This window comes from Archocentrus centrarchus, chromosome 6 (genome assembly GCF_007364275.1).
Source record: "Archocentrus centrarchus isolate MPI-CPG fArcCen1 chromosome 6, fArcCen1, whole genome shotgun sequence".
NCBI classification, from domain to species: Eukaryota; Metazoa; Chordata; class Actinopteri; order Cichliformes; family Cichlidae; genus Archocentrus; species Archocentrus centrarchus.
The window spans coordinates 4,546,037-4,571,607 of NC_044351.1; the positions used below are offsets into that span (position 1 = coordinate 4,546,037).

General features: G+C 43.0%; 1 pseudogene; it reads right to left on the reverse strand.

Annotated features, from left to right (window-relative positions):
* Positions 1 to 18,028: 18,028 nt before the first annotated feature.
* On the reverse strand, positions 18,029 to 25,108 carry LOC115781354 (peroxisomal N(1)-acetyl-spermine/spermidine oxidase-like; annotated as a pseudogene).
* Positions 25,109 to 25,571: the final 463 nt, after the last annotated feature.

Below are 25,571 nucleotides of genomic sequence, written 5' to 3' on the forward strand. Positions count from 1 at the left end.
CCGGTGGCTTCTGGTAGCTAATTTTACTAATATTTTAATAACATTTTGATGTGAAATGAAGTAAATTATTTATTTAATTCTTGCCTGAATCACAGGAATGGATGATGACAAAGAGTTGGAGGAGGCAATGCTGAGTGTCTGACCTGAAAAACTTGAAGCCGACAGCTGTAAGTAAACCATCACGACCTTGACTAAAGGTCAGAAGTGATCGTGGCTATTTTCTGTCTGATATCTCCCCTCTCCTCTATCTCTGCATAAGTAGTTACTGTGCCAGCAGCAGCAGCAGCAGCAGAAGTACCCACACCCAGAGTGCCTTCAGGAGCAAAGACAGGTTTTTAATGAAAGGTTTCAGAACTGGAGTACAATTGTTTTACACGACGAATTGCCCTCCAAAACTGAACCTTAACTTAAACTGTTATATCATGTTGTTCTTGTGTTTGTGTTCTGGCCATGTTCCGGCCACATTCCTCCGATAGTTCAGTTGTGTGCTGGCATGATATTAACTGCTGTAAGGAATATGAATTGATACCTGCCTTCATGAATTGATACCAACCACAAGGGGTGAGGATGCACTTTTGTCCTTTATGGGTGTTGTATTAAAAGCGATCAAGTAGCACTAGGCACTAACACCTGAATGAAGGATTGTTCATTGACTCATATTGCTCCTCCTGCTTCAACAAGTAGAGGTTCGAAGAATAAATTTGTTTAGTTTCTGTGGCAATGAGATATTTTCCATTTGTTTAACAATGAGAAACAGGAGAAGTAAGAGTATGGGTGTTTGAGTTGCTACTAACACCAACACTCACATACATTGTAAATTATGAGGTGACTAACACGTTTTTTCTGTTGTAGCTCCTCTGCGGCACTGTCCATACCCCCTTCCGACACAACTACCGAACTTCAAGCATCATCAGCTGATGGTAACAAACAACTATAATGTTTTTCATTTGATTAAAGGTTTTGTTTATTGTGTCTAGATAAAAAAGGTTGTTTTTTTCTTTTCCTGTACCTTGTAGGTGCAGCCTCAAAAGACCAGAAGAGCAAGGTTCCTGTGCCTGTACCAAAGGAGCTGTGGTTTGTACTGAAGGAGACCACAGATCAGAAAGAAACACAGGGGCCTGAGTCAAATCCAGGTATGTCTCCATTTTAATTTGGGATTGGTTTTCAATGAAACTTGTGCTTAATGCATAGATCAGTGATGCCCGTATAATTCACAAGCACTTTACACTTTGTCATAATGTCATTTTGTGCAAACCTGCACAACTGAATGACAGAAAGCCTACTTTCCTTTTCAGGGCCCAGCACAAGTGTTGCTTGCACATCTGTGCGCAAAGTTCTCACTTTGAAGACAGCAATGAAGATGGTGAGAGGTACAGCATGTGTAAAATCCCTCGATTTGAAAAACTCTTGACATTGTTAATGCTATCTTAACTCTGCTTTTTCATTTGATTTATTGAGTGTATTCAAAGAGTAAGAATGGAATTTATAATACTTATGAGGGAAGTAACTATTTTGTAAAATCCATCTTTATTTTCAAATCCTAGCTCCTTGAGCTCAGCCAGCCATTCCTCTTCCAGTGGCTGGTTATGAGCATGAGGTGAGTACCTGGAACTGCTCTCAACACCAGAAGCTGTGGATGAAGACCGAGCTGCAAGGTCTGGGGCCGTGGCCTGGGTGTCGACCAGTGCGTAACCCAGGAAACACAATTTGACTCTGGCGTCTCCCTCCACAACCTGAGCTCACAGATACTGTGGCTGAGCTCCCGTCACCAAATTTTACCTTCATGCCATAGAATCTGTCTGGGATTCTGAGGCGGGAGTACATGGACAGAGGACCATTGGGCAGTTCCTGAGGAAGGAAAACAGACCGCAGGAGTTCAGGTCGTATGGAGATCCAGATGGGTGGTGTGGAGTCTCGGTGTGCAGCTGCTACCTGACTGACTGCCTGCTCGATGAATTTCGACATCAACAGCCAGCCATATCCAAACTCCTCCAAGGCACTTTTGGACAGGTCTTCAGGTCTGACCACACCGGGAAGGTGGCGCGAAAAGTCACTCTGGCATCTGGGGTCATGTCCAGTTATGCCGTGATGAATGAGCACTGGCTGATTGTTTCGTGGGTGATGGTTCAGTCTGAGACAGAGAGGTCTCAGACTCTAACAGTTGAACTGTTTGGAAGTTTTTAGCAAAGCCAATGATTTAGTCAGCATCCTTTTTGTTTTCTTTTTTAGATATTTCTGTTTGAGCTCAGTAGTCCCACATTGACAGCATAAGTTTCATTTTTTTCTTTTTAGATGAGACCGGCAGTTTGAGAACAAGAACAACATTTTTTACCATATATCAGGCAATATTGTCAGTCTAGCACAGTAGATTTTTTTTTTGGGGGGGGGGGGGGGGGGGGGGGGTTAACACTAAAATATATTTAAAAGGAGTTTTTCTATCCAGGATTAAATGATTAAGCATTACACTTATTACAGCACTACACGAAGCCAGATCAGCAATGCATATTTTATTTCGTTGAACGGTGGAGAACGTTGTATTTTTTTGGGCCTACTGAGCGCGTAGCAGCACTGACTATTCACTGAGAGTGACACAATGTAGATCTGTGTGTGTACCTGATGTGTTCATTCACACCCTGAATGTATTCTGATAGCTTCTAGCCCTGCCAACACATCTGCTGTGCCTTGGAAGAATAAAAGACTATAATGATGACTGGACTTGGCCTCTTCACTCACCTTCTTTGCGCTACAAAGTTTGAGTGTTCTGCAAGAATTGGATATGAACTGGTATTCAACTACTCTGAGTACACAATGCATTAATGCATTGAGATTACAAAAGCTTAGCAAGGCTTTCAGGTAAACAATTTCTATTGCTATCATCTTAGATTTTTGTTAGCATGTCAATATTGGCACTGGACACTTTATTAGGCACACCTGCTCAACTGCTCACTATTGCAAATGGCATCTAGACACGGTTGAGGAGACCTGCTGAGGTTCAAACTGAACATCATAATTTTTTTTTTTTTTTTTTGGGGGGGGGGGGTAAGCAGCATTGTTGTTGGTGCCAGACAGAGAATTGTCTGAAAAAAAGAGGAAAAAAAAAAATCCAGTGAACGGTAGTTTTGTAAAAATGCTTGCATGCATGGATCTTGGTTACACCAAATTACGACTGCTCCATCAGATATCCAGACTCAGATCAGGCAATGTTGCTCCAGTCTTCTGTTGTCCAGTTTTGGTGAGTCTGTGTGAATTATAGCCGCTGTTTCCTGTTCTTAGCTGACAAAAGTGGCACCTGGTGTGTTTTTCTTTTTAGTTGATGTGCTTCAAGGTTTGACATGTTGTGTAACATGCATACCTTGGTTGGTGGTTATTAGGGCCTGAGCACAACCTGTGCAAAGGTCCTATTGTAATTGCTTTGGACATTTAGGCAAATTAATTGCTTTTTTGAGGGCCTAAACATGCTGAAAAACTCATGACATTTTGCACACGTGTCAGGTATGGTGAAAATGTAAGTATTTTAATGGTTTCAGGCATGGCCCTTTCAAAATGGCTCTACAGCGCCACCTTTAGTTCAATTCCCACTGCTGTGGGAATTTCACGTACATGTATGAAATTTGGTACACATATGTAACATGTCCAGACGAACAAAAAAGACCACAGGGTCCAATGGCCTAAAGCCAACAGTAAGTCTGCCATTTTGAATCAAATGGCTGATTTTAGCCAGTTCCTGCCCTTATACTCTAATAACTCCGAGGTTTTGGATGTTATCAACTTCATATTTGTTTGTGATTCCAGGGGGAATCTAAATTTCAAAAATGGGGAGCCGTGACACCACAGTGGAAATTCACTGGCCAGGAAATTTGGATTGCCTCTCATTCAAAGCTGCATCATCCAATCTGGATCAAACTTCCGCAGTAGGATGACAGGCCGCCCCTGAAGCCATACCTATGATAATATTTACTGACAGTCGCAGCGCCACCTAGTGGGAGCAGGAAATGTCATGTTTTACACTTTGAGGTACAGCTCCAAGGCGGTTGAGCCGAACCATCTGAAATTTGCCCTGAAAAGTCATAAGTCATAAGCCTTACACTGTTTTCAAAAGTGTGAGTTTACGCCAAAGGGCGTGACCCTGGCAGGATGGCAGCATTCGGTGTTTGGCCACGAACACAAAAAGGGCCGTAAGTCAAAGCCAACTTGCCCAATCTGGCTCAAACGTTAGTGGTTTGATAAGCCTCCCGCCCTGAACACAATGATATGCATAAAGTCCCTAAAGGTTAGCGCGCCACCTAGTGGGACCTGGACATATGATGAAATACCATGTTTTTTGGCATAGCCCCGGAGCTCCATTTGATCTACATCTCTGACATTTTGCAGGCTCGTGTAACATCGTAAGACGTACAAAAAAGCCTCTCGGACCCGTACCCGGAAGCCTACAGGAAGTGGTCCGTCTTGAATTGAAGGTGTGAGTTGTTGCCATTTCCAGGCCCGCTATTTGAATCAAGTCCTCCCAGGGCCGGGTGCGAGGGCCCGATCATCAGCGCTTGCGGTTTTAATTTGATTGACTATTGCCTTCCTATCCGCTTGAAGCAGTGTGGCCATTGTGTGACATTAGCAAGGGGTTTTCATGGCATGAAATGCCATTGACTGGATATTTGTCCTTTTTCCAGGACATTCTCTGTAAAGCCCAGAGATGACTGTGTGGGAAAATCCCATCAGCAGTTTGTGAAATATAGAGAGCAGCAAGCATGGCACTTTAAAGTCACTTAAAACACCTGTCTTCCCTGCTCAGTTTGAACTCCAGCAGATGGTCTTGTTGAGCACGTCTACATGCCTAAATGCAATGAATTAGTGGCATGTGATTGAGTGATTTGATATATAATGAAGCAGTTGAAGAGGTGTACCTAATAAAGTGTCCAGCGAATTTACAGCCAAAAGACAGAACACACAGGTGAAGCGAGCGACATAGAAAGTCGTGGATGTCCACCGAAGAGGAAATGAATGATTGCAGGATCCTTTCCACGGTGGAGAAAAACCTTCAAAACTGTGTTGCTGTCCAAATATTTCAGGGCCCATGTTAAAACCAAACTGTCTTTATGTATATATATATATATATATATATATATATATAGTGCCATTTTCCTTAATTATCTGACAAAACCCTATTTAACTGGCAGCCCAACTTTCCAGTTTTTACTGACTTTGCAAAAATGGTGAGCCGTTCCAAAGTGACTGAAACCCTCCGGCAGCAGATTGTCCAGATGAAGGCCAAAGGGGTGACCCTATCAGCCATAGCAAGAGAAGTCGATCATTCCAAGTCTGTGATTTCTAGAATAGTGCATCTTTACAACATCACAAACTCATTCAAGTCCCCCAAGAAGGCTGGTCGCCTATGAAAGACTAATGCAAAAGAGGACAGGATAATGTGGAGAATCTCCATGGGTAATCGGTTCAACACTGCAGTTGGAATTGCTCGCCAGTTTAGCACTGAACAGGATAAGGATCTGACTCGTCATACAGTGTCTCGACGTTTAAGAGCATTTGGACTGAAAGTCCACTCTGCAGTGACTAAACCTCTCTTTAGCAGAAAGAATCAAAACACTAGACTCACCTTTGCTGAGGAGCATGTTGTGTGGACAGAAGAGAAGTGGTCCAGAGTTCATTTTAGTGATGAATGCAAGTTTAATTTATTTGGGTCTGATGGGAAACATTATGTTCGTTGACAAACTGCGGAAAGACTGAACCCAAAGTGTAAAGAAGTCAGTGAAAGGTGGAGGAACGGTCGTGGTTTGGGGAATGTTTTCGGCAACAGGAGTTGGACCTCTCGTGCAGCTACACGGCAGAGTGAACGCAAGTGTGTATCAGACCCTTCTTCAACAACATGTGATTCCTTCCTTGCGTTCATCACTCAATCAGCCAGCAATTTTCATGCAGGACAATGGTCCCTGTCACACCGCAAAACGGGTAAAGCAGTTCCTTTAAACTGAAAAAATTGAAGCAATGAAATGGCCAGCCCAGAGTCCTGATCTAAACACAATAGAAAACCTCTGGAAAATCCTTGGTGACAAAGTTATGGCCAAGAAACCCACAACAGTCACAGAACTGTGGAAGAAGAGTGGACCAAAATCACACCAGAGCAGTGTGAGCAACTACTGATGTCCTGTGGCCACAGATGTGCTGAATTCATTCAAAGCAAAGGCCTGTACAATTCCTACTGATGACTGACTGTTGTAACCTTCAGAAAATGTCATTGTAATCTTACTGTGTTCCAGTCATTGCTGTTCTCTAATTATGATCATCACGGTTTTTTTGCAACATAAAGGTTTTATGATGATATACTTTGGTTATTTTGTAAAACACTGCTCTAGTGGCACAGTGTACCCCTTACACAAAATCCTTCAAATGCTGATCAATGTAGATGACATCATTTCTGAAAAAAATCAAGTGTTCATACATTGTTGTCTAATTTTGATCTCCAGTGTAGTTGAGTTTTCAAACTTTTTATTCACAGATTGTCAGATTGTCAAATCAAATCCAAATAAACAATGAATTTATCAATTAAGTAAGAGGAAGATTAAAAAAAATTGCTAATCAATGCACCCACACGGTATTTACACATGTGCCTAATATATTGGCATAAAAGCAAGCTCACATTCGACTGCAACACCTGCTGTTTTGGCTGCGTGCCCCGCGGGCGCCCTCCAGTGGCGCAAGTCTGCAACGCCTGTCAGACGAGGCTTTGCAGCCTGCAGCCTGGTCTCACAGCTGGTTTGTTTTTGTTTTTTTGTTTTTTTGCTTTTTTACTTTTATTAAACAAGGCTCAAGAACAATGTAGTTCTCACAGCTGTTATAAATATTAAAAGAATGTGCTTTGAAATTCATTTGGACGCCTCTCTCTCATATATGTTGACCTTTTGCACACCTTTCCACTTCAGGCTCAGGCTCTCGTCTTAGAACGCACTGCGAATGTCTCACGGCTGTCCTTCCTGATCCATGGCTGTCAGATCTGTGCGCGTGTCTGTCTGTCTGTGTGCACGTGTGTTAGGTTCAGACCACCGTTAAATAAAGGAAGACACAGAAACCCGTAGTGATCTTTTTACCTGCAGGGAGAGTCTCTGTCAGCCAGCACACGTGTGTGTGTCTGAGAGAGAGTCTGACTTCCTTCTTCCTGCTGGCGCTTTTATTTTTAGCATCACGTATGTTTACACAAAGCTCAGGTAACAACATCACTCACTTACATGATGTAATCATGTATGTGTATGTGTGTTGATGGTTAGATTAGATTAGATAAAAGTTTATGAATCCCTTCAGGAAGATTCCGTCGGGAAAATGAAAGTTCCAGTAGCAGTTTTACAGATAACATGGGCACACAAAGACAGCAGAAATGACACTAAACAAACATATGGATAAATAAATAATAAAACAGACAAGTATTTCTTTATGTTGTGTTGTGGTCGGGCTGAGGCTGCTGCTGCTCCCCTCCCTGTGTCCTCCTGTTTAGCCCCCGCCCCAGCGAGGAGTTGTACAGTTTGATGGCGTGATGGACAAAGGAGTTTTTCAGTCTGTTGGTCCTACATTTGGGAAGGAGCAGTCTGCCATTGAACATGCCCCTCTGGTTTCTGATGACAGTGTGCAGAAGGTGCCCAGCATGTCCAGTAGTTTGTCCAAAGTCCTCTTCTCTGCCACTGTCACCAGAGAGTCCAGTTTCATGCCGAGCACAGAGCCAGTCCACCTGATGAGTTTGTCCAGCCTGAATGTGTCCTTCCTGGATGTAGAGGACGGCATCCTCCATACCAACATCTGCCCAGTATGCAAACTGCAGATGGTCCTGGGCATGTCGCACCTGGGGTCTGAGGAGGATGAGGAAGAGCCGCTCCAACATCTTCATTAGATGTGAGGTGAGTGCCACTGGTCAGAAGTCATTCAATTCGCTAGGCTGGTCCTTCTTCGATCCAGCTACTGTGCTCCAAAGTTACCTCAAAAATGCTCTCAGTGGAAGGATGGCTGTCGAGAAGGCATTCTTAAGGAAGGGAAACAGAGAGAAAAGGCTGAGGTACACCAGATTACTGAAGAGCTGGACTGTTAATCAATGTGACAGGTCTTACGGAGTGATGAATCAAATTTGGATTCAGTATGTATGGAGTAGGTCAGGAGAGAGATACAATTGTGAGTGTCTACAGCTGTGTGCAAAACATGGTGGAGGCGCTGCTATGGTTTGGCTGCCTTTGATGTCCTTTACATGCAGAATGTACTTCTCTGCAATGTAATTGAGGATGGCTTTTGTCTAAATGAGCTTGATGCCATCGATTTCCACCATACGCACCTGCTGAAATATGAGTACGTCATCTGCAGCAGGTAAGGCAGGATGGCACTCCCATGCACTTTGTACTCATCTGTATCTCTAGGTCACAACACACATGAAACTTCCAAACTGCTGCTTCATTACATGTGGGCTGAAGTTAAGAGAAAAAAATGTGGACAAAGGCCATGAAAGAGTCCACCCACACTCAGAGTGTTGCAGATTTTTTGTTGTTTCATGAAACTAAAGGTTCAGTCCTAGAGTTTGTTTTCTGAACTTAGTTTTAGTTCACTGCAACAATCTTGATTCAAAGCACCCTCTTGTAACCAACTGACCATTCAGGCGTTTTTCAAAATCTATGCAGATGTTTAGAGGCACCTCAACAAACTGGAAACATGATTGTAGCCTATCCCAGCTGACATGGGGCAAGAGGCAGGGTCCACCCTGTACAGGTCACCAGGTGTCACCAGCCTGTCGTAGGGCTAACACAGAGAGAGACATTCACATCTATGGGCAATTTAGAGTGACCAATTAACCTAACCCCAATAACTGCATGTCTTTGGACTGTGGGAGGAAACCCACGCAGACACAGGGAGAACATGCAAACTCCACACAGCGAGAGGCCCGGGTGGAATCAAACCCAGACCTCCTAGATGTTATTCCAGCTGTGAGGCAGCAGTGCTAACCACCACACCACCGTGCTGCCTATATAATATAATATAATATAATATAATATAATATAATATAATATAATATAATATAATATAATATAATATAATATAATATAATATAATATAATATAATATAATATAATATAATATAATATAATATAAAGCTTTACATCACCAAGCATAATGCAAAGTGTCAGATGCAGTGGTGTAAAGCACGCTGCCACTGAGCAGTAGAGATGTGTTTTCTGGTGTGAAGAATCACTCTTCTACATCTGGCAAGCTGATGGACAAGCCCGAGTTTAGTGGTTAACAGGAGAACAGTACTTGTCTGATTGCATTGTGCCAAGTGTAAAGTTTGGTGGAGGGGGGATTATGGTGTGCGGTTGTTTTTCAGGATTTGGGCTCAGCCCCTTAGTTTCAGTGAAAGGAACTCTTAATGCTTCAGCATTTTGGACAATTTCATGCTCTCAACTTTGTGGGAACAGTTTGTGGATGGCCCCTTACTTTTTCCACATGACTGCACACCAGTGCACAAAGCAAGGTCCATAAAGACATGGATAAGCGAGTTTGATGTGCAAGACTTGATTGGCCTGTCAAGAGTCCTGACTTCAACATGAAAGAAAACCTTTGGGATAAATTAGAGTGGAGACTGTGAGCCAGGTCTTCTCATCCAACATCAGTGTCTGACCTCACAAATACACTTGTGAAAGAATGGTCAAAACTTCCCACAAACACACTCCTAAACCTTGTGGAAAGCCTTCCCAGAAGAGTTGAAGCTGTTACAGCTCCAAAGGGTGGGGTGATCCATCCATCCATCCATTTTCTTCCGCTTATCCGGGGCCAGGTCGCGGGGGCAGGAGCCTAAGCAGAGAAGCCCAGGCTTCCCTCTCCCCAGCCACCTCCTCCAGTTCATCCGGAGGGACCCCAAGGCGTTCCCAGGCCAGCCGAGATACATAATCTCTCCAGCGTGTCCTGGGTCTACCACGGGGCCTCTTCCCGGTGGGACATGCCCGGTACACCTCACCCAGGAGGCGGCCAGGAGGCATCCTAATCAGATGCCCGAGCCACCTCAACTGGCTCCTTTCGATGTGGAGGAGCAGCGGCTCTACTCTGAGCCCCTCCTGGATGGCCGCACTCCTCACCCTATCTCTAAGGGAGAGGCCAGCCACCCTTCGAAGGAAACTCATTTCTGCCGCTTGTATTCGTGATCTTATTCTTTCGGTCACTACCCAAAGCTCGTGACCATAGGTGAGGGTAGGAACGTAGATCGACCGGTAAATCGAGAGCTTCGCTTTTACGCTAAGCTCCCTCTTCACCACGACGGACCGGTGCAGCGTCCGCATCACTGCAGAAGCAGCCCCGATCCGCCTGTCGATCTCCCTTTCCCTTCTCCCATCACTTGTGAACAAGACCCCGAGATACTTAAACTCCTCCACTTGAGGCAAGAACTCGTTCCTGAGCCGGAGATGGCACTCCACCCTTTTCCGGCTGAGGACCATGGCCTCAGACTTAGAGGTGCTGATTCTCATGCCAGCCGCTTCACACTCGGCTGCGAACCGTTCCACTGCGAGCTGGAGGCCCCCCCCTGATGAAGCCAACAGAACCGCATCATCTGCAAAAAGCAGAGATGAGACTCTGAGGCCACCAAGGAAGAAGCCTTCCGCCACCTGGCTACGCCTAGAAATTCTGTCCATAAAAATTATGAACAGAATCGGTGACAAAGGGCAGCCCTGACGGAGTCCAACACCCACAGGAAACGAATCCGACTTATTACCGGCTATACGGACCAAGCTCTCACTGTGGTTGTACAAGGACTGAATGGCCCGCAACAATGGGCCAGACACCCCATACTCCCGCAGAACCTCCCAAAGGACACCCCGAGGGACGTGGTCGAATGCCTTCTCCAAGTCCACAAAGCACATGTAGACTGGTTGGGCAAACTCCCACGCACACTCGAATATCCTTGAGAGGATAAAGAGCTGGTCCAGCGTTCCACGACCAGGACGAAAACCGCATTGTTCCTCCTGAATCCGAGGTTCGACTAACGGACGCACCCTCCTTTCCAGCACCCTGGCATAGACCTTACCGGGGAGGCTGAGTAGTGTGATCCCCCGAAAGTTGGAGCACACCCTCCGGTCTCCCTTCTTAAAGATGGGGACCACCACCCCGGTCTGCCAATCCAATGGCACTGCCCCAGATCTCCACGCGATGTTGCAGAGGCGTGTCAACCAAGACAGCCCTACAACATCCAGAGCCTTCAGGAACTCAGGGCAAATCTCATCCACCCCAGGGGCTCTGCCACCAAGGAGTTGTTTAACTACCTCAGTGACCTCACCCCCAGTGATGGTCAAGTCATCCCCCTCATCCCCAGACTCTGCTTCCACTACAGAAGGCTTGTCAGTGGGATTCAGAAGGTCCTCGAAGTATTCCTTCCACCGTCCGACTATAGCCTCAGTTGAAGTCAGCAGTACCCCCCCCCCCCACCGCACTATAAACAGTGTGAGTGAAGCACTGCTTTCCCCTCCTGAGTTGCCTGACGGTTTGCCAGAATCGCTTCGATGCCGTCCGAAAGTCTTTTTCCATAGCCTCACCGAACTCCTCCCACACCCGAGTTTTTGCTTTGGCCACTACCCGAGCTGCATTCCGCTTGGCCTGTCGATACCTGTCAGCTGCCTCCGGAGTCCCACAGGCTAACCAAGCCCGATAGGACTCTTTCATCAGCTTGATGGCTCCCTTCACCTCCGGTGACCACCATCTGGTTCGGGGGTTACCACCACGACAGGCACCAACCACCTTGCAGCCACAGCTCTGAGCAGCAGCCTCAACAATGGAGGTGCGGAACATGGTCCATTCGGACTCAATGTCCTCAGCCTCCCTCGGAATGCTGTCGAAGTTCTGCCGGAGGTGGGAGTTGAAGATCTCCCGGACTGGGGCTTCTGCCAGGCGTTCCCAGCGCACCCTCACAATACGTTTAGGTGTGCCAGGTCTGTCCAGCATCTTCCCACGCCACCTGATCCAACTCACCACCAGGTGGTGATCAGTTGACAGCTCAGCTCCTCTCTTCACCCGAGTGTCCAGAACATACGGCCGCAGATCTGATGATACGATTACAAAATCGATCATCCACCTGCGACCTAGGGTGTCCTGGTGCCATGTGCACTTATGGACATCCTTGTGTTCGAACACGGTGTTTGTTATGGACAAACTGTGGTTTGCACAGAAGGCAGGTCCAAACACCATTCGGGTTCAGATCAGGCAGGCCGTTCCTCCCAATGGCACGCCCCTCCAGGTCTCACTGTCATTGCCCACGTGAGCGTTGAAGTCTCCCAGCAAGACTATGGAGTCACCAGATGGAGCACTCTCCAGCACCCCGCCCAGCAACTCCAAAAAGGGTGGGTACCCTGAACTGTCATTCGGCGCATAAGCGCAAACAACAGTCAGGACCCGTTCCCCAGCCCGAAGGCGCAGGGAAACTACCCTCTCGTCCACTGGTGAAAACTCCGACGTACAGGCAGCAAGCCGGGGGGATACAAGAATACCCACTCCAGCTCGCCGCCTCTCACCGAGGGCAACTCCAGACTGGAACAGAGTCCAGCCCTTCAGTGTAATTGAGTGTTCATACATTGTTCTCTAATTTTGATCTCCAGTGTAGTTGAGTTTTCAAACTTTTTATTCACAGATTGTCAGATTGTCAAATCAAATCAAAATAAACAATTAATTTATCAATTAAGTAAGAGGAAGATTTAAAAAAAAATTGCTAATCAATGCACCCACACGGTATTTACACATGTGCCTAATATATTGGCATAAAAGCAAGCTCACATTCGACTGCAACACCTGCTGTTTTGGCTGCGTGCCCCGCGGGCGCCCTCCAGTGGCGCAAGTCTGCAACGCCTGTCAGACGAGGCTTTGCAGCCTGCAGCCTGGTCTCACAGCTGGTTTTGTTGTTGTTTTTTTTTTTTGTTTTTTGCTTTTTTACTTTTATTAAACAAGGCTCAAGAACAATGTAGTTCTCACAGCTGTTATAATTATTAAAAGAATGTGCTTTGAAATTCATTTGGACGCCTCTCTCTCATATATGTTGACCTTTTGCACACCTTTCCACTTCAGGCTCAGGCTCTCGTCTTAGAACGCACTGCGAATGTCTCACGGCTGTCCTTCCTGATCCATGGCTGTCAGATCTGTGCGCGTGTCTGTCTGTCTGTGTGCACGTGTGTTAGGTTCAGACCACCGTTAAATAAAGGAAGACACAGAAACCCGTAGTGATCTTTTTACCTGCAGGGAGAGTCTCTGTCAGCCAGCACACGTGTGTGTGTCTGAGAGAGAGTCTGACTTCCTTCTTCCTGCTGGCGCTTTTATTTTTAGCATCACGTATGTTTACACAAAGCTCAGGTAACAACATCACTCACTTCACATGATGTAATCATGTATGTGTATGTGTGTGTTGATGGTTAGATTAGATTAGATAAAAGTTTATGAATCCCTTCAGGAAGATTCCGTCGGGAAAATGAAAGTTCCAGTAGCAGTTTTACAGATAACATGGGCACACAAAGACAGCAGAAATGACACTAAACAAACATATGGATAAATAAATAATAAAACAGACAAGTATTTCTTTATGCTGTGTTGTGGTCGGGCTGAGGCTGCTGCTGCTCCCCTCCCTGTGTCCTCCTGTTTAGCCCCCGCCCCAGCGAGGAGTTGTACAGTTTGATGGCGTGATGGACAAAGGAGTTTTTCAGTCTGTTGGTCCTACATTTGGGAAGGAGCAGTCTGCCATTGAACATGCTCCTCTGGTTTCTGATGACAGTGTGCAGAAGGTGACCAGCATGTCCAGTAGTTTGTCCAAAGTCCTCTTCTCTGCCACTGTCACCAGAGAGTCCAGTTTCATGCCGAGCACAGAGCCAGTCCACCTGATGAGTTTGTCCAGCCTGAATGTGTCCTTCCTGGATGTAGAGGACGGCGTCCTCCATACCGACATCTGCCCAGTATGCAAACTGCAGATGGTCCTGGGCATGTCGCACCTGGGGTCTGAGGAGGCTGAGGAAGAGCCGCTCCAACATCTTCATTAGATGTGAGGTGAGTGCCACTGGTCAGAAGTCATTCAATTCGCTAGGCTGGTCCTTCTTCGATCCAGCTACTGTGCTCCAAAGCTACCTCAAAAATGCTCTCAGTGGAAGGATGGCTGTCGAGAAGGCATTCTTAAGGAAGGGAAACAGAGAGAAAAGGCTGAGGTACACCAGATTACTGAAGAGCTGGACTGTTAATCAATGTGACAGGTCTTACGGAGTGATGAATCAAATTTGGATTCAGTATGTATGAAGTAGGTCAGGAGAGAGATACAATTGTGAGTGTCTACAGCTGTGTGCAAAACATGGTGGAGGCGCTGCTATGGTTTGGCTGCCTTTGATGTCCTTTACATGCAGAATGTACTTCTCTGCAATGTAATTGAGGATGGCTTTTGTCTAAATGAGCTTGATGCCATCGATTTCCACCATACGCACCTGCTGAAATATGAGTACGTCATCTGCAGCAGGTAAGGCAGGATGGCATCCTTGCGTTCATCACTCAATCAGCCAGCAATTTTCATGCAGGACAATGGTCCCTGTCACACCGCAAAACGGGTAAAGCAGTTCCTTTAAACTGAAAAAATTGAAGCAATGAAATGGCCAGCCCAGAGTCCTGATCTAAACACAATAGAAAACCTCTGGAAAATCCTTGGTGACAAAGTTATGGCCAAGAAACCCACAACAGTCACAGAACTGTGGAAGAAGAGTGGACCAAAATCACACCAGAGCAGTGTGAGAGACTACTGATGTCCTGTGGCCACAGATGTGCTGAATTCATTCAAAGCAAAGGCCTGTACAATTCCTACTGATGACTGACTGTTGTAACCTTCAGAAAATGTCATTGTAATCTTACTGTGTTCCAGTCATTGCTGTTCTCTAATTATGATCATCACGGTTTTTTTGCAACATAAAGGTTTTATGATGATATACTTTGGTTATTTTGTAAAACACTGCTCTAGTGGCACAGTGTACCCCTTACACAAAATCCTTCAAATGCTGATCAATGTAGATGACATCATTTCTGAAAAAAAATCAAGTGTTCATACATTGTTCTCTAATTTTGATCTCCAGTGTAGTTGAGTTTTCAAACTTTTTATTCACAGATTGTCAGATTGTCAAATCAAATCAAAATAAACAATTAATTTATCAATTAAGTAAGAGGAAGATTTAAAAAAAATTGCTAATCAATGCACCCACACGGTATTTACACATGTGCCTAATATATTGGCATAAAAGCAAGCTCACATTCGACTGCAACACCTGCTGTTTTGGCTGCGTGCCCCGCGGGCGCCCTCCAGTGGCGCAAGTCTGCAACGCCTGTCAGACGAGGCTTTGCAGCCTGCAGCCTGGTCTCACAGCTGGTTTGTTTTTGTTTTTTTGTTTGTTTGCTTTCTTACTTTTATTAAACAAGGCTTAAGAACAATGCAGTTCTCACAGCTGTTTTTATAATTATTAAAAGAATGTGCTTTGAAATTAAATAGGACTCCTAATAGTGAGGAAAATATAAAATCTGGAAAAGCGACAGTCCTGCCCTAAAGACTAAGATTTTTTTGGTTTAGGAATACTTCACAAAATGGTGAAACACAATATGAAGCCCTGACAACATTAAGAAGCCATTAAGACATTTTCAAATCTATCTGATCTTTTTTGGAAGTCACTGGCATTTCTTGGTGCTTTCTTAGTGGGCAGTCAAAATGACTTGCACTTTCAAATTCACTCATGTGGGAGAAAGCAGTGCAAATCAAAAATCAGAATGATTAATCAAATTTTTACATTTTTGTAAGCATGCTAAATGTGACTGTAACGACTGAGTTACATAAATATGATTTTATGGCCACAACACTTACTCTCTATTTGCTGTTTGTATATGTACATGCACATGCACCTCTTGCTCTATGACAGCTGGGATAGCCCCCCCCCCATCCCCCCACGCACACACACACACATATTTTTTATATGTACACACACACACACACTCCTGAGTGGAAAACCATATCTTTCCACAGATTCTTGGAAAAAGGCCAGGGTTGTAGATGACAGATTGTTGTTTGCAACTCCAAGTTACATGATCTGAAACAGAAATAGATATTTAAAAATGGAAAATAAAACTCACACATATAAATAGGACTTTAGGCCTGTTTCAAAATGCACCACTACAGTCAGCACGTCCTACAAATGAAAGACTGAGCAGATACCAAAAATATTGCAATTTCAGATCACTACTGATTTTGTACAAAGATGATTTGTAACTGTCTGAAATGTCTGTCTATGGGTTAGTCGTGAATAGTGTTTTTTTTTCTTTTCTATTCATACACAAATACACACACACAAACCTACCTTCCTGAAAAACCCATCTATTCCACCAAGTGGGTGGAGTGGGTGGAGGAATGCAGCAAGAGTGAAAAGGAGGGTTTACCTAGAAAGGACCTGCTATGATGTATGGTTTGGAAGCAGTGGCACTAACAGAAAGACAGGAGGTGGAGCTGGATGGCAGAGTTGAAAATGCTAAGTTCTTTGTGGGGAGTGAGCGGGATTAGAAATGAGTACATTTGAAGGACAGCTCAAGCTGAGCGGTTTGTACACAAAGTTAACGAGGTGAGGCTGAGATGGTTTGGACATGTACAGTGGAGGGATAGTGGATATATTGGACAAAGGGTGTTGAATATGGAGCTGCCAGGCAGGAGGAAAAGAGACAGACCTCAGAGAAGACTGTTAGTGAAGGAGGACATGCAGAGGGTTGGTGTGACAGAAGAGGATGCAAGGCATAGGGTGAGATGACAGCAGATGATCTGCTGTGGCAAGCCCTCAAAGGAGCAAAACTGACCAAATGATCGCCAGATATTAAAATGACTCTATTGGTAGCTTAAGCTAATTTCTCCCTGTCTTTATTGGCTCTCTTGAATGAAATGAAGTACATTTCATTGAGTATTGAATTTATTTCCTCACTTTGAGGAAAATTATTTGCATTTACAAAACACACAGACTCCCCTTTTCAGTCAATATTTAAAACTGTATCTTTACTGTAGGTATAGCTAATTAAAATTTGTATTTATATCTTATAACTTATTACTTGATGAGGTACAGAGTCTTATCACAGTTTTTTTGGGACAGTCAGTGAATGTCTCAGCATTAAACTAGAGGATTAGAGCACATAGATTGTGTGTAGAGATAGTCTGTTTGAACAGGACCCACATTAAGGTAATTAGCTGGTATTGTATTAATTTACTTGCATAAATAAACACAGTAACAACATTGCAGTTTGCTAACATTTGATTTTATTTATTCATTAAAAATCACAAGCATAGATACACTAATAGCTAGATAGAGCCCTTTGGTCCATTTGTGACAAATCAGGAAGTACTTCTACTTTCATTGACTTAGTTTAATTATAGGAAATCTAATCAATCATCTTTGCTTGATCTGAAACAACAAAATCACTCTAAAACAGACATGTTTGTAAATACTTAGAAGGGTTCCTGTTAGACAATGCAAATCATTTTTGAGTTTAATGAAATGGTTCAGGGATTTGGTGTCCTATCTTTATTTGGAAATAAGCTCCTCTGCATCTGAATCATACAGCATATTTGTGGTCCTTTTACTCACTCTATGAGAAGGCCAAAACACACAGGCATCTACATAGACGGTGTCCTCACTATGGTGTTTAACATAGTTCATTTGAACTAGACTTTGTGCTTATTATGCATCCTCAAACTGAGGCAATGCCCAGACAGTGCATTTATACCTATATGGATCTTTCCACTAACTTCCACTATGGACAGTAAAGATTTGCACATTTGGTGTGTATTTTTTAAGTCCAGCTTACTTCATCCATGGCTGCATTTCTTATCTCTTCGGTCCTGGAAACACCAAACCCAGCCTTTCTAGCTAGTCCCAGTCACTCGATTCACGCTCAATATTGTCTCATTAACCCACACTGTCTCACTCTGCATTCAATTCCTGCTGGGTCCTCTGCTGTGCCTGCTTTGCTTAGCAAATTTGATCCAAACACCTGCGCGACTACTGCTTACCTGTAGCTATTAAGTTACCTGTGATCTACCTGGTTTGGTTTTTATATTTGTATTGCCATAGCTGCTTGTGTGTAATTATGTCTTATTTGTTCATACTGTTCTAAAATTGTTCAGTGTTATTACTCCTTGATAATTATTAGATGGACTTGTTGGAGTTCAGTTCCATGCATATACTTCTTTAAAAAAAAAACAAAAGAAACCCCACACCATTTCCCATCTTCACACACTCGGTCTTTGTGCTAGAAAATTACAATTACAGAGAATAAGTACACAGAGGTTATTCGAGTTCAGAAACAAATTTTCCATTACAGCCACAAACCCTCTTTGTTCCCATATTCAACATTGTGATTTTTAGTGCCAGACAAAAAGATAAGATAAGGTAAGGTAAGGTAGAGGGACTTCATGAACTATCAGAATCCCAGTAGTGAGTGATGAGTCGATCAGCTTCTCGCCACCCAGTGAGAAGTGCTCCATGGACAGTGGAGTAAAAGCAAGGATGAGTTGCCTCTCCAGCAAACAAAACGTGCAAGGGCTGAAACACACAAGTCGGAAAACAGACAAGTATTTTTCAAGGTTATATTTTGTCACTTCTTTGTCAGTCAGTAATTCCCTGGGCAATATGATTCACTTCTCTTTTCTTTTGTTCTCACTTCACTTGTGTACTGTATGCATAAATTTTGCAAACAAAAGTACAAGTTCTATTTGGCTAGGGAAATGGGAAATAGGTGCAGTAATTTATTGAAACATGTGCACACAATCATGGAAACACAGTATATAAGGCAAAAACAGAGTGTGAATAATTTGAACTTGAAAGTCAATATTTGGATTAGGTTCTTTGCTGGATTTTTTCCTGTTTTTTTAGGTCTGTCACTTTTTTGTCCTCCATTTGTCCAGTTGTCTTCAAACATTTTAGATATGCCAAGTTATGAGCTAATACCTGGCTGTATGTGGCTCTTTGGAAGCAAAATATGAAGAAATGAGGGGTGGCTCAAGACTTTTGCACAGTATGCTAACTAAGGAAAGCAAAGCAGCACAAAATAGCACAAGTACAAATAAATATAAGGCTCAAGATTTTTACTGTATAATGCATGTACTGTATAAGTACCTGTGGCAAAGTTCCCTTTGAGGGCAGAGGTTCCATCATGTTCTTCAGGTCCTTGGCTGTACAGCCTATGGCTGGGTGAGAGTAGGAACCGTATGTCCAAGGATCAGTAAACCAGCGGGTGCACAGGATTCTCTTTGGTGTGATAGTAGAGTCACCTAAACACACACAATTATGAAACAACCGAGGCTCAACCACTTCAGAAAACATAAAAATCTACAGAAATCTAATCTACACAGAGAAATAATGCACACACAATGGTAATAAAAACAGCTATGAATTTTATTATGTAATCAAACCTTCTCTCTGTTTATGACAGTTACACATTTTCGACCTTGAATCCTGTATATCAGTAACTATTTGTGGCCTCATTTCATCAGGCAGCACCTTGTACAACAAATGGTGAAAAGGCTAAATCTGAATCTGCCCTCAAACATTCTGGTTTATTACGCAGCAGAAAGACAGTTCACTCAATACAGCATAACATCCACTCCCAAAAGAGTCTACAATCAACAACAACAACAACAACAAAAAGTAGTTATGGATCAGTTACCTAAGAAGAAAATTTCTTATGCACAAGAACCTCTCCCTTCTTTATTCATTTTTTAAAACAAAGGGGTTGCCACAGCAGGCAGCTCTGTATATTTAATTTGGCAGATTTTTATTACGGACGCCCTTCTTGACACAATGCCCAAGTCATTTGTGTCTTCTCCAGGGCTCCAACCAGGGAGCTTTTGCTCTAATGGCGCCCATTCAATACTGAGTCTAACATGTACATCTTTGCACCAGAAGGTTTCACTTCCTAATTATAGATTCAAGTCTAACCTGGTTTCATAAATCTAAACTGAACTATTTTGTCAACTCTAACATGTTACAGATAAGTTGGAGCGTGATTGGTTTTTGACATCTAAATGCTATTTGTGCCAATATTATATTAGTAGTTTCAACCAGAATATTGAATTGTTTTTAATGCTACTGTATTAAATGTGCCCAGTTTTACATATGCATACAGTCTTTATTTAAATTAGTTCTATTCCTGTAGCAATCAGATGTTTTATAGTTTTCTAAAGGAAGAACTGAACTTTTCTGATACTGCATACAGAAGTTTCTTAGATTAAACATTTAAATGATATTTTATCTTTTCATATTTATTGCATCTTTAATGCAATATTATAAAAGTAATAAACCATCAGTTTTCATCCATTCTGAGGAGGAAAGAGCTCCAAGGCTGAGACCACAGATATAAGACTCACCTGTAAATGTGCGGACGAGCTCTGTGATCGAATGTCTGACTGCCTCCTCAGGAAGTGTCTCCATATACTCTGCCTCATGTCCACAAATCCAGCTGCAGAGAACGTGGCTACCCCTGAGAGTTAACAAGAGAAGCCACATTGCTGGTTTGAATTCCAAAGGAAACATACAGGAAAGAATTGCCATTGTGCCTCAGATTAACATGTCACTTACGATTCATTAGGTTTAAGCACAGTGAATGACACCAACTTCCTTATCCAGGATTTGCTCACATCTGACACATGGTCTGACAAACTCTCCTGAAGACACAAAGGGTTTATATAGTCACCGATCCCTGGCTCCACAGTCAGATAATTTATGGTATTATTTGGCATCATATAAATTGAAAAAAACAAAGCAGAAAAAACAAAAACAAAGAAACAATTTTATGTCTTTAAAATTGTGTCAAATATTCTTGTGATGCTGTAAAAACACACATTTTGTATATGCTTAGAAAACTATTCCAGAGACTGCATTACAAACCTCATCCTCCCACGCAAGGTAGATCACCTCACAGTCACCATCCCACCACGGTGATTCAAACTCTACAAATATTTTGTCGCACGTTCCAAATCCTACTGTCTCAATGGACTTCAGCTTGTGGGCTGGGAGAGGAGGGCTGAACAGAGTTGAGTGCTGCTTCTTCAGATATCCTGACAAAAAGAAAATGTAAAATTGCAGCAGACGACACTTCGTTGTTAAATTAAGGCTACAGAAAAAAAACCCCAAAGACTAAACTCTGACAGAAGTCGTAATTTACAAATACTCTATTTCACGCACAGAGATGAAAAACATTATATAATATATGAACAGAAGTTTACCTAAAGGCACTGTGAGAATAACATGATCAGCAGGAATCTTCTCCCCATTCTCACACTCGACCGTCACAGCACTTGAGCCGTGCTCTGTGTTGTTCCAGTGGACACAGCGCACAGGGCAATTGTAGGTCACCAAATCAGAGGGGAGCTCTCACATCAACTTGTCCATTAGGCCCTCAAACCCCCTGCAAGACAATGTAAGTAAAATTACCTGGATGCATAATATGCATAGTCATATAATGAACTAGATACTGCTAACTACAAGTGCTACTTAGATATAGTAGACTAGATGTGATAATCATAGCTCTTTAAAGTTGTATAGAAGTGATTACACAGTGCAGCCATGTGCAATCTATTTATTAAACTATTTAGTAAACTATTGAGGTTCATTACATTAGTGCACTCAAAAATAGAGTATGGTGAATTTTCTTTACATTATTGTAATTTATTCAAAAGAGTGAACTTTTGCATATAAATGTATATTATTTCTTCTATATTCAATACACAAAGTGAAATATTTTAAATCATTACAATATTTAATTTGGACTTTGACTAAATGACTATTGGAACAGTATAAATATGTATCTCTCAGTCTAGTTCAGTACATACAACCGCAATCATGGGTGGCGGTGCCACAAGCTGACTGCCTCACGGTGCACTGATGCAGTTTCATGGTGTTTTCACGGCTGTTTCACAGTCATTCAAGACTTAGTCAGCAGTTAATGATTCTCCAAATTAACTGGATTACAAACCAAAACCCTTGTTTTTTAACATAGCAGAGTGCAGAAAGGTCAGTTTACCTTATCCTTACTTTGTTATATATCAGCTCACCCCACGTCCATGGTTTCTGTGTGTGTACTTTAAATAGAATCCTACATAATATTCAATCAATCAAGAAATAAAAAGGTTAACTGGGAGAAAAAAGAAGTAGTTGAGGGCATTTTATATTTCTATAGTACTTATTTACAGAGCTTTGTAAAAAACAGACAAAAAAAAAGAACTCAAATAGCTGATGTCTAATGCTTATCACACAAAAGAGCTTCATGTTTAATATAATAAAAACAGCAGGTTCTCAGAAATAGTGCAACTAAAAAATAAAGAAAAGAAACACTTAAGGAACTAGCTAAGGATTTAAATTATTGCCACTTTGATAACTCATTACAACTTTACTCTTTAATAGCAGCTGGTGGTGAGGGCGTAAACTTAAAGTGCTACAGAGGAGCGTCGCAGTAAATGAATGAGCAATAGGGTAGAGTGCACACAATGCTATAGTCCATGTGGCATTTATCTTAAAACCCTTTATTTATATGATGATGCACAAACCTCGGGAATGTGCAGTCCACTCCACGTAGGCCCTTGTACATGGAAAACCCTGCCAGGTCCAGGTCATCCATGCTATGAGTTGCACTTCCACAGCACTCCACTTTCAGCATGGTACTTAAGGCAGAAAGTAACAGCTTCCTGGTAGTTTCAGTTTTATTTGTCCACCTTCCTGCTGTTTGCCTCTCTGCCTGCAAAAGAATGAGAAATTTCAACACACAGACATGCAACATAGCTTATTTTTTCTTCTTTTTTTTTTTTTTTAAATTCAGGCTTTATAGCATCAACATGGACATACAATCAGAATAATGTACCTTTGTTCAGATGAAATGTCCTACACTGGTCCAGGATGTATCTTTGCGATTACGAAACTGCCAAGTACCATTCAAAATCTCCTGAAACATATCCATAGCTGGTTCCATGCTTTCGGCACTCAGCTGCTTACCTTTAGGACAGAACTGAAAATTCTAATAACAATCACATTTTTATTTTCTTATGCAGCTGACAGACTGTGTACTGTTAAAGTACACCTGCTGTATTTCTTTCTCACCTGAACTGCTGAACCAGTTGGGAACCCACGGAGGATCTTCATCAACGTCTAAAGCCTGGTTCTCTGGGGTGAGGGCTTCTGGAGGCAGGAGGCCATAGTCACGAGCCAGACTAAACACTGGGTTCTCCTTAGATGGGCCATGGATGTAAGCTGCACCAATCTCTGTAATGGTGTTACCTGTTAAAGAAAAACAAATCTTTGTGTACTTTTCCTTGTTCGGTGTTCATAAAATGACACAAAATCAGACTTGTGTTCACGACATACACCATATTGCCAGAAGTATTCAGTCACTCATACAAATCATTGAATTCAAGTTTCCCAATCACTTCCATGGCCACAACTATATAAACTCAAAGCACCTAGGCATGAAGACTGCTTCAACAAAACATTTTGATGGCTCGCTCTCAGGAGCTCAGTGAAGGATGTCACCTGTCCAACAAGTCCAGACGTGAAATTTACTCGCTACTAAATATTCCACAGTCAACTCTTGGTGCGATTATAACAACGTGGAAGTGATTGAGAATGACAACAACTCAGCCACAAAGTAGTAGGTCATGTAAAATGACAGTGGGGGTCAGCGGATGCTGCGGTGCATAGTGCACAGAGGTCGCCAAATTTCTGCAGAGCCAATTGCTACACACCTCCAAACTTCATGTGGCCTTCAGGTTAGATCAACAGTGCATAGAGAGCTTCATGGAATGGGTTTCCATGGCTGATAAGCTGCATTCAAGCCAAGAGCAATGCAAGGCGTCAGATGCAGTGGTGCAAAGCACAAAAGACAAGGAAGTCCGCACACCACAAAAGTCTGAATTTATCATCCACGAGCTTTTCTGGTGTGCACACTTTCTTTTCTTTCTTGCTTACTTTTGGCCCAGCACCCAATTTTCAGATTATTGGATTGTGCGTGTCCTCGTTGCTTTAATTATTATGTTAGTGTTATGAGTTTTATTCATGTTTTACTAAAGAATTAAACAAATGGTATTTTTCAGTCTCTTATTTACAGTCTTACATTTTTTTTTATATCTGTAAACAGAAACATTTTGAACATTTTAAATGGCTGATTAATGAACAAGAATAAAATACAAACATATTAAAACAAGAACATTTTAGCAAAGCAAGATTATAATACATCATGAAGGACAAAATAAAAACCATGTACAGTTATTTATGGTGGAGACTGCAGGATTAGCCTGAGTGACCTTTTCCTGGAGTTCTTTATATTTAAAAGCACAACAGACCTGATGCTTGTCTCAACAGGAAGTCTCTGGCAGTGGGGCTAAATCAGCTGAGGCAAGATAAGAGATGGGGTGTAACAACCGAGACCTGTGGCTTGTCTTTTTCTCAATGGTCAGTGGAACATCACACAGGGTGGTCTGCAGAGGTTTGTGATGCTTCTTTCCACTGTCCAGTCCATCGTCCATGAACTGACTTTACAGGGCTGGCTCAAATTACGGATGCCACCTCACTAAGATATAATCTGGAAAATGCAAAAGCACAAGATGATGCATACAAATACTAATGTATAATGCTAGTAATATGTCAGAGAATGTAATATAACAAAATAGTTTCAACAGCAATCCTAGATTTCTTTGTTTACTTGCCTGTATACAGTAGTCATGGCCTGGTGCTACCTCGACAAGGGCAGACACCTTGGTAGAAATTTGCTCCCGCCAGAGAGCACCGCTGACTGCCTCTAACCCGGTCTCCCCCTCATCCTCTTCCACAGCTTCCTCTGCTTCATCCTCCAGTGCCATGACATCAGCAGCACTGAGGCAGATATTGTGGAGGATGGCACATGCTGTTACGACCTGAAAAAAAAAAAAAGAGAATGTGCCTGTTTCTTTTTTTTTTAACAAATTTTTTAAAACATATATATTATAATGCGCTGTTGGGCCATTACTTACATGAGCTACAAAGGTGTCGTGCACCTCCAGGGCTTGCAGAAAGATGGCCCGGAACCTGGTCTTCATCATTCCAGAAGCACCTTCTATAATACAGCGTGCCCTGGAATGGTGGCTGTTAAAGCGCTGGGCTGCCACACCATGTACTGTTCTCTTCTAGGGAGTGATGAGGGCGAGTGGATGTTGGAGACATGGCTATCCTCCATCTGCAAGCAAAAAATGCCCTGGACGAGGGTAGACTGACTGCCTGTACAGTGGGCTGTGGCGGAGCACCCTGGAGTCATGCACTGACCCAGGCCAGCCCACATATGTGTCAATGAAGCGGCCCTGGTGCTCACAAACTGCTTGCAGGACGATGGATGGGAAGAGTTTCCCGTTCCTGTAGCACCGACCATCAGGGCCACTTGGACACTTGATGCCGATGTGGCAGCCGTCGATTGCACGCACCATCTTCAGAAAGCCTCTGTGGCGTGCCAGCCCCGCAAACCCATGGGACACTACATGCAGGTCCTCAAGGCTCTTTGGCAGCTAG